This window comes from Amblyomma maculatum, chromosome 3 (genome assembly GCF_055883805.1).
Source record: "Amblyomma maculatum isolate TAMU_Amacu chromosome 3, ASM5588380v1, whole genome shotgun sequence".
NCBI lineage: Eukaryota > Metazoa > Arthropoda > Arachnida > Ixodida > Ixodidae > Amblyomma > Amblyomma maculatum.
The window spans coordinates 40,621,204-40,635,120 of NC_139346.1; positions in this window are offsets into that span (position 1 = coordinate 40,621,204).

Here is a 13,917-nt window from a genome sequence, read left to right on the forward strand (position 1 = left end):
AGATTATGACTAGCAGCTTACCGGTATCGCTCAAGAGGAAAGTATACAACAGTTGCATCTTGCCTGTACTCACCTATGGGGCTGAAACGTGGAGGCTAACCAAGAGAGTTCTACTTAAGTTGAGGACAACCCAGAGGGCTATGGAACGAAAAATGGTAGGGGTAACATTGAGAGATAGAAAGCATGCAGAGTGGGTCAGAGAAATAACTCAAGTTACCGACATTCTAGTAGAAATTAAGAAGAAGAAATGGACATGGGCAGGACATGTAGTGCGAAGAGAGGATAACCGATGGTCGCTGAGGGTAACAAACTGGATTCCAAGAAAAGGAAAGCGTAGCAGGGGGCGGCTGAAAGTTAGGTGGGCGGATGAGATTAAGAAGTTCGCAGGGGTCAAGTGGATGCAGCTAGCACAAAACCGAGTTAAGTGGAGAAATATGGGAAAGGCCTTCGCCCTGCAGTGGGTATAATCAGGCTGATGATGATGATGAAGATGATTCTAGCAAGTGTGCGAGTATAGCTTAAGTGGTCAGAGGTTGGTTCATAGTGGCACGCGGAAAGGATTTCCTCTCGCTGAGCTGCGGGTACCACGAGGAGGTAGGTTCTCGACTCGGATCTAGAGCTTTGCTTATATAGTACACCACTTCTCAGGCATTAAGTTGAGAGGCTCCGAGAAAAGCACTTAGGTATTTTGGCTGGCTGACATTCTAAATAATCGATCAGGGCTCGTAACTCTGGATCAGCACGGTGCTGATGAGAGATATCTGAAGCATCAACAGCTTCAAGAAAAACTACCGGAGTCACCCGTGTGGTGAAGCGAGCTCGACGGGCGCACGAGAGAGCGCGTCAGCATCTTCATGCTTATGTCCGGACTTATAGACTATAGTGAGGTCAAACTCCTGTAGGCGAAGGCTCCATTGCGCCAGGCGGCCGCATGGGTCACGCAGGTTGTCCATCCAATATAATGAATGGTGGTCAGTAACCACTTTAAATGGGCGACGATAAAGGTAGGGCGAAATTTTGCAGCAGGCCAAACAATGGCGAGGCGTTCCTTCTCAGTAGTTGAATAGTTCATCTCGGCGCGGGATAAGGTACGGCTGGCATAGGCGACGACTCGTTCCACACCCTCTTGCCGTTGCACGAGAACCGCCCCAAGGCCAATGTTACTGGCGTCAGTGCGGATTTCTGTCACCGTGTTCATCGAAATGGGCTAGAATAGGCGGCGATTGGAGACGGAGACACAACTCGGTGAAAGCAGCTTCTTGCTCGTGACTCTAAACAAAAGGGGTGTCTCCCCGGGTGAGCCGAGTCAGCGGTTCAGCAAGATCAGCGAAGTTATCGATAAAACGGCGGTAATAACTGCACAAGCCGAGAAATCTGCGAACAGCTTTCTTGTCACGGGGAATCGGAAATTCCGCAACAGCAGTAAGCTTCTCAGGGTCAGGCTTCACGCCGGTAGCGCTTACGACATGACCGAGGAATTTAAGCTCTCGGTAGCCAAAGTGACATTTCTGTGGCTTAAGTGTCAAGTTAGCGGATCGAAGGGCTTCGAGTACTGACCGCAGGCGCTTAAGATGTTGTGCAAACGATTCTATTCTGCGAAGACCACCACGTCATCTAGGTAGACTAGGCAACACTGCCATTTAAGCCCGGCGAGGACAGTGTCCATCATCCGCTGAAATGTGGCCGGCGCGGAGCAAAGTCCGAAAGGTAGAACTTCAAATTCGTAAAGTCCGTCGGGTGTGACAAAGGCCGTCTTTTCACGATCTCGCTCATCTACCTCAATCTGCCAGTAGCGACTTTTCAGATCGATTGACGAAAAGTACTTCGCACGCCAAAGGCGGCCGAGAAAGTCGTCAATCCGCGGCAAGGGGTAAACATCTGTCACCCGTTAATAATTAAGGGGGTATTATTAACGATGCGCCCTTAACGGTGCGCACACTCCCAGACACCCTTAGAGTGAGTGGGGGTAGCTGTTCCGGTCGCAAAGGAGATGCCCTCGACCTGCGTGGCAAGCTCAGCCGGAATTCAGCTACCTTGTAGTGACAGAAGGGGGTGGTCGTTTGGTGCCCAGCGGTCGCCGGTTCAAACCAGAGTAAGGATCGGAGTCAGAAGTAACAAACAAAACACAATTTATGCACAGCAAGAGACGATACAAAGGAATACACAAGATCACTTGAAATACACAGACGGGAGGTTCACAGAGTATCAAACGCTAAGCATGCAATTACACAGGTATCCAATAACGTAGAGGCTTTACAACAGATGAGACACGAGAGAGTACATAAACAAACACCAAATTGTTCACCGGGCACTGTTGCAGTCCGACGCCTCAAGAGTCACGATGTGGCCGCCCTACGAGACGAGCGCCGCTCCCTTGAAAGTCCGTGGGCTTGCCAGCAGCGGGTGATCCCCGGGAGTCCAGCCGAAGTAGACGCGAGCACGTCGCAAAACACTGACGAACTGACTGACTGACTGACTGACTCAACAAGCGGCGCGGTCGCTTTAAATAGGGCGCGCCGCGTCTGTTTGTTAACATGCGCCAAAGCTAGCGCGCACACACACATAGCTTCGCTGGTTATAGCTCCCTCTTCTCCTCCCGTCGAGCCGCGCGTCGTCATTGGCCAGGTCCCATAGAACCTTCTCGAAAGGCCTGGCACATTCCTGGCCGATGAACCACCGTCCTCCCCGGGCAATGGGAAAGAGGGTCACGGCTACGCGTACAAAGCTACGCGCTCTCCCGCGCGGGGAAGGGGGTTTTTTCTCTCTATGCCTTCCACGCGACGCCGTGCGGGCCTCGCGCCGTACCGGCTTGATGCAAATGGGCGCCGATTTCGTGACAACATCCTTCTTGGTTACGGCGTTCAGCTTGCGGTAATCGACGCAAAAACGTAACGTGCCGTCTTTCTTTTTAACTAGAACGACTGGGGAGGACCATGGGCTATTTGAAGGCTGGATAACGTCATCCTAGAGCACTTTTTTTAACTTGTGACTTAATAACTTCGCGCTCGGTCGAAGAGACGCGGTAGGGGTGCTGGTGAATTGAGCGCACATCATCGAACGTCACGATCTGGTGCTTGACAATGGGAGTCTAATACACTTTCGACGATGATGCAAAACAATCTCTGAATTCGAGTAACAACGAAAACAGCTGTTCACGCTGGCTCACCGATAGCTCAGAGCTAATATCGAGGTTGTCGAGGGATGTGGGCGGTGGCACGGTTTCTGTGGACAAGCACTCGGAGACTTCAGATATGCGTTCCGCGTAAGCTACGGAAGTATTCCGAAAAAGGTGTCGATACTCGTGCGAAAAATTGGTAACAGTCAGTACCTTGGACTGACCACAGTTAAGATGGATCAAACTGCGAGCCACGCAGACTCCCTGCGTCAACAGTAACGAGAGGTTAGTTTCGGCTATTGCATCACCATCGTGAAGTGCATTGCATTTGACATTAACGAAGGTGCTGGTTCGGGGTGGCAGCGTGACACTGTCCGCATAAACTCGAAGCACATTGAGGTGTCGATGTGTACTGCTAAGGGCCACTGCTTTCTCAGTAGAAAACGAGACCTTAAAATCCCGGAGGTCAATAATTGCGCCATATTCACGAAGAAAATCTACGCCCAGAATTAGTTCACGTGAGCAGCTTTTCAGAACGAGGCAGCTCACCACAAATGTCGACTCTTGAATTTGAACCCTGGCCATGCACATGCCTAGGAGTAACCAGATGACCACCCGCAGTGCAAATGTGTGTGCCAGCCCACGGAGTCAAAACCTTCTTGAGAATCGCGGCAAACTGGCTGCTCAAAATAGGATAATCAGCGCCAGTATCCAACAAAGCTCGAACATGGCGACCATGCAGTATTACAGGTATGTACAACGACAGCTGCTCGCGAATATCAGGCTTCTGAGTGTTTGAGTGCTCTGCGTCGGGGTACGCGGTATGCTTCACCTGCAATTCGTCGTTGTTGCAGGCGCGTTGTTGCGGTGTCCGTTCCACCGGCAATTCTTCATCGTTGCGGGTGCGTTGTCGCGTCATCTGTTTCACCGGCAATTCGTCGTTGTTGCGGGTGCATTGTTGCGTCGTCTGTTTCACCGGCAATTCGTAGTTGTTGCGGGTGCGTTGGTGCGTCGTCGGTTCCACCGGCAATTCGTCGTCGTTGCGGGTGCGTCGTGGCGGCGTCGAGGTAGCGTTATAATCGGCAACCGCGGACGTTTCCAATGTCGATTCGTAGTCTTTCCGTGTCCGCGTCGATGGGGGGTCTCCCGCGCAGCGATGTCCAGCGAGCCTGCCCCCGAAGGTCGCTGGTTTCAGTTTTCCCGCTGGGGGCTGGGCAATCGGCCCTGCGCTGCCCATGAGGACCTCGCAGCAGATGGCGAAGGGCGAGCCCTGGGCGACGGTGATCGAGATTGCCGCAGACGAGACGGAACACCACGGCGCTGGTCATTGAGGAAATCTTCAACGGCTCGGGGCCGTTCGCCGTAGCGAGGCCGCGGAGAATCGGCGGAAAAACCTTCGAGGCCCAGTCGACGGTAGGGACAGCGCCGATAGACATGTCCCGGTTCGCCGCAGTGAAAGCATAAAGGCCGTCGGTCGGGGGTACGCCACTCGTCTGCTTTCCGTCTAGACTGCCGGGAATCCGTTACGTACTGGATCACGGGGGCCGGTGTTGTTGGTGCAGCTACGTTAGCAGGAATGAGGGTCGGCGACTGGGGCGGCGAGTATTGTTGCACCTCGGCGTATGTGGGACGCTGGCACTCAGGTGGCGTAAGAGGAGGAGGAGGGTGAGGTTCACCGCTTGGAAACGGAGGCCAGAGCGCTTGCTGCACTTTGTCGCGGATAGCGCTCGCAATAGAGGTAGAAGCTGGTGGAGGTGCGCCATACAGCAGTCTGAGTTCGTCGCGCACAATGGAACGTACGAGCTCCCGTAGCGCCAATGCGTCCACGCCATGCGATGGTAACTCGGCCGAGACGGAGGTGGCGTGGACGGTACGATTCTGTGCCGAAGCTCGCTGCTGAAGCACTTTCTCTATCGTGGATGTTTCCGCAAGGAATTCTGCGACAGTTTTCGGTGGGTTGCGCACCAGGCCAGCAAAAAGCTGCTCTTTAACGCCAACCATGAGGTAGCGCACCTTTTTGTCCTCGGACATTGTAGGGTCTGTCCGCTTGAAGAGGCGTGTCATGTTTTCGATATATGCTGCGGCGGTTTCGTTAGGAATTTGAACCCGAGATTGGAGAGCGCGTTCGGCCCGTTCGCGGCGATCTGAGCTACCGTAAGTAGCCGCAAGATGACGCTTGAACTCACTCCAGGAAGACAGCTGGTCTTCATGGTTCTCGAACCATGTCCGAGCGCCATCTTCAAGGCTGAAGTAGACGTTGCGAAGTCGGGCAGCGTCATCCCAGAGGTTGGAGGTAGCTACGCTTTCGTAGCGCTGCAACCAGTCGTCGACGTCTTCATAGGTGTCCCCGTGAAAGGTCTTCGGGACGCGGGGGTTCTGAAACGTCACGTAAGTAGGGGCCGCTCCAGGCATTGCGACGATGTCGTGGCTACTGGTAGTCATAGCCGATGGGGAAAACTCAGGTGGTAGGCCTCATTGCCTGCGGCTGGTGCGGTGAACAGGCGTTTCCTCGAATATATGACCAGCACTCCTGCTTAGCGGAGGGGTACGGGACATCAGACCTGACCTCCACCAGATTTGTCACGGTATTGGCGACTAGGGCTAGGTATCAGAGCCGGTGCAGGTAGAATTACACGGTCCAAGCTTTTGGTACGTCCTACGAGTCCGGAGCCGATTCACTTCGTCCTTTTTCTCCGAGCGCCACTTCAACGTCTTTCGTTCCGAGCGCCCCCTGGCAATATATTGCTGGTCAGATACGAATAAATGAAGGTGATAGTTCAGCAGCAGTCCTCTGTCTTTCTGTCGGTATCCTATGAAGAAGAACTGAAAAAGGGTAAATGGGGTACGCCTCAGTTTGCAGATGAGCCAACGTTTCGAGAAGTGGACTTGTCTTCGTCTGGGCATAGCGATCATCACTGGCAGCGGATTAAATACGCTTTTGCTCTTGATGAAGAAAAGCTGGGGAGGGGAAAGTGGGTGCAAAGAAAGTAGGTGTGAAGGAGTGGGGAGGAAGGGTTGGGTGAGAAGAAAGTGGGTCATTAAGTGAAGGAAAAAATGAAAAAAAAAGAAAAAATCTTCAGTATGTATTTGTCAGACCGGACCCAGGGATTCTGTGGCCTGCAAAAGAAGTAAAAGCGGCAGTACCAGGAAAAACTACAATACCGGGTAGGTAATTAGTCACCACTTAAGCGGATTTGGTGCAGATACATCTTACAAACGAACAGGCTATGAAAAGGGCCCTGATAAGGCATATATCTAGGGGGACAATTCTTACAAGGTAGGGAGAGGGCGGGGTGAGGGGGAAGTACAAAGTCACAGAATAATAACCGCACAGTGATGTGGCATTCCTCTGTAAATAAATCCAGGAACCGCACAAGATCGTCGCTCGCCTCCAAAGCCTTTAATACAACTTCAAGATTTTCGCAATGTCATGCTTCATCCTTATTTTGCTAGCTTAGAAGGAGATTCCAGGACGTGAAGCATGCGCCGGTAATGTCAACTGCCCGGCGTAGGGGCAGGCAAGCACACCATGCCGCTCAGCGTATAGAGTACAAAGATGCTTTGTGTAGCGGCCTGTCCGCGCTGTATTCCGATGTAAACCGAAAAAAGTCATTATCTGCGTAATCAGAAGCGTGTTATATCCGCCTCCTACGTAGAGCGTAGAGACTGATAACGTGTATGCCCATCTTAGGCTCGTTCATATTTTAGTCAAAATTGCGTGAGTCTAAAGGATTAAGATCCGAGAGAGTATTTATTTTATTTTTTTTTTACACAGAGCACCTCTGGTTCTTTCTTCCTTTATTTGTTTCTTGGGCATTTGCCTAAAAGGAGGCTCAGGCTAAAGGTGCGGTCGCCTGACGTGGCCTCAGCCCCCCTGCTACATGATCAGTAAGCATCGAAACTACAATACTGCAGCAGGCTGGCACACAACACTAGCCTTGATCAGGACATAAAAGGAAAGAAACAAAACAATAGTGACATTTGTGCGCAGTGTGTGCAAAAGCATTATATGTAGGTACAATATGAATATAATGAAGACACTTAATAGGCAGAATTTTACGATGTGTATCACAGGCATACTAAAATAATGAAAGTAAAAGAAATATACACAGTACAATACCCTATATCAGACAGGTGACTTTTCCCCTTTTTTTACATTTAAACCATAAGACAAGCAAACAAATACACAGTCAATTACATATTGCCACGTGCCTAACGCCGCGCGACAACCGTGTTTGGTGCCGACGACAACGAAGCGGTGGTTGGCACGAGCGGCGCGCTGGTGCTGGACGCTGTGACTCTGTGTTCGAAACGACAAGCCGACCTTATTCTCGGGTCCTTGGCTACGTGTACTTTCACGGCTCCCTCTGACTTCAGTCGTGACACTGGTGGAGGTGCGATCGATGATCCCTTCTCCTGCGGACGACCCTACGCGGCCGCCTCTCGTGACCACTCCGGTTCATCGTACCAGCCGACGGCTCCGAGGCTTGTCCCCCAAGGCCTTCCCTCTTGACGAAGAGACTCTGGCTGTGGCAACGACACCGCCCGCCCATACCATGACTGTCCCTTCCACCCCTTCGTCCTGTCTCATCCTTCAGACCCCACGTACCCCTAAACCATTTCACGGTGAGCAGTTTGAAGACGCCGAGGACTGGCTAGCTCACTATCAAAGGGACGCGACGTTTATCGGCTGGGACGACGCTGCGAAAATGCGGAACATCTACTTCAGCCTTGAAGACGCTGCTCGGACATGGTTCGAGAACCGCGAGGCCACATTCTCTACGTGGCCGGCCTTCCGAAGTCAGCTCCTCGGTACGTACGCCAACAGTGACCGCCGAGAGAATGCCGAGCGTGCCCTGACCTCTCGAGTTCAGCGTCAGAACGAGGGGGTCGCAATGTACGTTGAAGACGTCATGCGCCTTTGCCATCGCGCCGACCCGTCCATGAGTGAGGAGAAGAAGGTTCGGCACCTGATGCACGGCGTCAAAGAACAGCTTTTTTCCGGCCTCGTGCGGAACCCGCCCACCACCGTCGCGGCGTTTCTGGCTGAAGCTGTGACCATGGAGAAACTGTTGCAGCAGCGATGCAGCCAGTACGGTCGGCCGCTGAATTCCATATCCACACTACCGCCGTCTGACCGAACCGACTACAATCCCGGGGCAGATATGAGCTCCCTTCGCGACCTCATTCGCACCGTGGTTCGCGAGGAGCTCCAGAAAGTTCATGGAGCTCCTGGCGCAGCTTCCCTGGCCAGCATCATCCGTGAAGAGGTCCAGAATGCACTCACGCCACCAACAAGTACAGTCGTTCCACCACCACCCCCGGGCCCCACCGAGCGGATGACTTATGCTGATGTCACACGCCGCCCAGCCCTGCTACCTACCCCTTCGCCTTACACGCAACATCAGGTCGCTGTGCACGCTGCGGCACCGCTGCCCCTTTGGGAAGATCGGCGCCAGGCGCCCCGGAAAACTGATCTCTGGCGCGCTCCAGATAACCGCCCTCTCTGCTACCACTGTGGCGAGGCAGGTCACCTGTACCGGCAGTGCCCTTATCGTCAGATGGGCCTTAGGGGATTTTCCCCCGACAGCCCTCGTCCACGGCCTGGTCAGCGGCCTCAGGACATCGCCGAGTACGTAACCCGCCAGCGTACGTCACCCGCCAGTCTGCCACATTCTCCTCGTCGCGAGTCGCGCTCGCCTTCGCCTCGTCGCTCTGCACCCTCTGGGTCACGGTATACCGCTGGACGCCATGGTTCCTCGAGTCCTCATCGGGAAAACTAGCTCCGGCGACCTTTGGGGGCGAGGCCGCCGCACACCGATTCGCCGTAAAGCTTCCACCGCCGCATCGCTCGATTCGCCCCGACGTTGAACGCCGAATTCCTGTCCAGTTTTCGCCGCACAGACCAGATCGCCCCGACGTCGTCCGCATCGCCGACCAGTTATCACCGCCGTGTCGCTTAAATTGCCCCGACGCAGACCACACAACTGCCGCCCAGCTTCCGTCGCCGCACCGCTCGCTTCACTCCGACCTGCCGTCGACATTGAATTGTCCCAACGCCGACCACTCAACCGCCGTCCAGCTTCCGCCACCACACCGCTCACTTCACTCCGAACCATCGTCAACAGGCCCTGGTCTTGGCCGGGTCTCCCTGGACATCCCTATTATCGTCGACACGAAGGAGGTCAGCGCTTTAGTTGATACGGGAGCCGATTATTCTATCCTTAGCGGGCGGCTTACAAGGACACTGAAAAAGGTGATGACGCCATGGAACGGACCAGACATACGTACGGCAGGCGGACATGTGGTTGCACCACTGGGTATGTGTACAGCCCGGGTTACAGTGCGAGGCTGCACATTTGTTGCGACTTTTCTCGTTCTACGCGAATGCTCTCGTGATGTTATTCTTGGCATCGACTTCCTTCGTGAGCACGGTGCCACTATAGATCTACCGAACCGCTTGGTGACGTTTTCCGCCAAACTGGCCACTGAAAAGCATGAGTACCGCGGGTCCCACTCCACGCTGCGAGTCGCCGATGATAGCCTCACAGTGCCACCACGCGCCAGCATCCTCGCCAGAGTTATTTGTGACGAGCCACATCACGGCCTCCGGGTTGTTGAGCCTAATGTCTCCCTCTCACTCGCCTTGGGAGTTTCTGTGGCAAGAGGTCTTTGTTTCCTTCGTGGAAGAGAGACGGAGGTACTTGTCAGCAATTTCTCCAATGAACATCGACATCTGTTCCGTGGCACTGTCATTGCTTACGTCGACCATCTGCCCGAAGTCGCTGAATGTTTTGCTTCAGAGGAAGCTACGCCTAGCACTGAACCGGATGATGCCGTACACGCTGTCGACATCAATTCTAGCCTTTCCTCCGTTGAAAAGAGGCAACTTAAAGATCTATTGCTGGAGTTTCGTGTGTGCTTCACGTCTTCATCTAAGGTGCAGCGAACGTCGGTCATTAAACACCGGATTATCACGCATGAAGGCACTCGACCCATCCATCAGCAGCCCTATCGTGTGTCTCCTCGGGAGAGAGACGCTATCCAACAGCAAGTCAAGGAGATGCTCGCCGATGGCGTCATTCAAACTTCAAGCAGCCCATGGTCCTCGCCTGTAGTCCTCGTTAAAAAGAAAGACGGAACACTTCGTTTCTGCGTTGACTATCGGAAACTGAACAGTATGACAAAGAAGGACGTCTATCCGCTGCCACGGATTGATGACTCTCTCGACCGACTTCGCCGAGCCAAGTACTTCTCCTCCATTGACCTCAGGAGAGGTTATTGGCAAATTGAAGTTGATGAGAGGGACAGTGAAAAAACTGCCTTCGTAACACCAGATGGGCTCTATGAATTCCGCGTCCTCCCATTCGGGCTCTGCTGTGCTCCTGCCACCTTCCAGCGGATGATGGACACTGTGCTCACAGGTCTTAAGTGGCAGACATGCCTTGATTATCTCGACGACGTAATAATTTTTTCACCGACGTTCACAGAACACCTACGCCGCCTGAGAACTGTTCTCGAAGCTGTCCGGTCTGCCAACCTTTCTCTCAAGCCTCAAAAGTGCCACTTCGGGTTCACCGAATTGAAGTTTCTTGGGCACATCGTGAGTGCTGATGGCATCCGAGCTGACCCTGAGAAACTTGCTGCCGTTGCTGCCTTTCCCGTCCCCGCCCACAAAAAAGCAGTCCGACGGTTTTTGGGGCTGTGCTCCTATTATCGTCGCTTTATCAAAAACTTTGCACAGATGGCCAGCCCTCTGACTCTCCTGACTCGAGATGACGCATCATTTTCCTAGGGCGCCGAGCAGCAGATGGCTTTCGACGAGTTACGACGCCGGCTCCAGTCACCCCCGATCCTGGCACATTTCGACGATGATGCCGCCACAGAATTACACACGGATGCGAGCAATGTCGGCCTTGGTGCCGTTCTAGTTCAGCACCAAGACGGGGTCGAGAAAGTAATTGCCTACGCCAGCCGTGCACTTTCCCGTGCTGAGTGTAACTATGCCACAGCTGAAAAAGAATGTTTGGCGGTAGTATGGGCCGCTGCCAAGTTCCGCCCGTACCTTTATGGCCGACCGTTTCGCGTCATCACTGACCATCACTCGTTGTGTTGGCTGAAAAACTTAAAGGATCCTTGTGGCCGCTTAGCACGTTGGGCATTGCGCCTACAGGAGTTCGATTTCGATGTTATTTATAAGTCTGGCCGGAAGCACACCGATGCCGATAGCCTGTCCCGCGCGCCCGTCGGCCCTCCTTCGTCAGATGCCACCGACGACGATAGCTTCCTCGGAGCAGTCACTACGTCCGATCTCGCCTCCAAACAGCGTGCCGACGACGAGCTGCGAATGATTATTGACCATCTTGAAGGTGGGCATCCTACAATACCCCGGTATCTTGCTCAGGGGTTGTCGTCGTATTGCCTCCGCAATGGGGTGCTTTATAAGAAGAATTCTACGTCGAGTGCGAAAACATACCTGCTAGTTATACCGGCTGATCTAAGGCCCGAAATCCTCCTGGCCTGCCACGACGAACCAACTTCAGGGCATCTTGGCTTTACACGCACCCTAAACCGAGTCCGGCAGAACTACTACTGGCCACATCTTTCTCCGAGCGTTAGACGTTACGTACAGACTTGTCGACAATGCCAGCGGCGAAAAAAACCCACGCTCAAGCATCCGGTATGTTACAATCTATTGAACCACCCCTCACACCCTTCGAGCAAGTGGGCATGGACCTTTTAGGCCCATTTCCTTTATCCTCGAACGGACACAAGTGGATCGTAGTCGCCACAGACTACTTAACACGCTACGCTGAAACGAAGGCCCTTGCCCGAGGTACTGCCGGCGAAGTTGCTCGATTCTTTATGAACGACATTGTGCTCAGACACGGTGCACCGTCTACCATCATTACTGACCGAGGAAAGGCGTTTACAGCTCGGCTACTGCGGGACACCTTAACTCTCAGCCATACCGAGCATCGCACAACAACAGCGTATCACCCTCAGACAAATGGATTAACGGAACGACTAAACAAAACTTTGGCCGACATGATCTCAATGTACATCGACGTTGAGCATAAAATGTGGGACGAGATCCTGCCGTATGTCACCTTCGCCTACAATACGGCGCCGCAGGAAACCACGAAGTTTACGCCGTTCCGTCTCGTATATGGCAGAGAGGCCCGCACGATGTTGGATGCGATGCTCCCGTGCGGGGAAGAAGCGGTCGAACCCGACGCCGCCCATTTCGCAGAACAGGCCGAGCAAGCCCGTCAGCTGGCCCGCTTGCACATCAAGGAGCAGCATGCCACCGACGCTCGACACTATAACCTTCGGCACAGGGAGGCCCACTACGAACCAGGGGACCAAGTGTGGGTGTGGACACCCGTGCGTCACAAAGGCTTGAGCGAGAAACTACTCCACCGCTATTTCGGACCCTATAAAGTCCTGCGCCGCTTAAACAACGTTAATTACGAAGTCATTCCAGATGGAACTGTGACCGTCAGTTTTCGACGCCAGCGGCCTGAAATTGTGCATGTGGTGCGCTTAAAGCCGTACTTTTCGCGTGACTGAGCGTTCCCTGCAAGTGAAACCTTGCGTCATTGTACAGTTCACCTCACGCCTAATTTTTTTTTCTTTTCTCCTCTCACCTTGTCATCGGGACGATGTTTTCTTTCACGGGGGGGGGGGGGGGGGAATAATGCCACGTGCCTAGCGCCGCGCGACAACCGTGTTTGGTGCCGACGACAACGAAGCGGTGGTTGGCACGAGCGGCGCGCTGGTGCTGGACGCTGTGACTCTGTGTTCGAAACGACAAGCCGACCTTATTCTCGGGTCCTTGGCTACGTGTACTTTCACGGCTCCCTCTGACTTCAGTCGTGACACTATTACACTGGACAAACGATTTAAGTACAATAACTAACTGGTAAGCAAACAAAGAAACATTGGCCAACAAATCATCTAAAGCATGCGCGGACGGAGTAATATTACTGAGAGTATGCAATATCACTACACAAAAGAAATCTCTTACAATCTTTCTTGAATGCAGAAAAGGATTGATAGTAATTTATGGGTATCTCTCTTCTATTGAGCATTTTTTTTAACTGAGAAGGACAGTGTTTGGCGCCCATAGTTTGTTCTGGTTATAGACATGTTTAATTTAGGAGCCCTGATTGCGTACAAGCTTACTCTGTCTGTAGGAGTGTTATGTAAACGATTCTTACGTATTTAGTGCAGCAGCTTAAAGTAGTAAACATTGTCTTCCTTGAGTATATTGTATTTCAGAAACAGTGGGTGAGTTCTTAGTTTATGTTTCTCACCATGATAATTTTCACAAATACGCAATACCTGCTTCTGTAAAGTAATTATTTTTTGTAATTATGATCAGTAGTGCCCCAGACTAATATACAATAGGTTATTCTTGAGTAGAAAAGAAAGTAACACATAGCTTCTTTCAACCAAGATGGGATTAAGTGTTGAATTCTGTAAAGACAACCTGTCACTCATGTCAAATGAGATTAAAGGCTATCGATGTGGGTGTTCCACGAAAGATCACTGCTAAACCAAATCCCCAGAAATTTCTGCTAAGAGATCTCCTCCAGCAGGACACCTTTATATTTGAGGCTAATAGAGGTAAGGTCTCGCTTACTGACGGGTTTGAAAATTATATGTTTAGATTTTGTTACAATTAGGCCTATACGATCGGCTTGCAGCCACATGGACAGTTTTAATAAGTAATCATTAGCCATTTTTCCTAGACATTCTTTTGTTGCTCCAGTAAAAAAATATGTTGGTGTCATTGC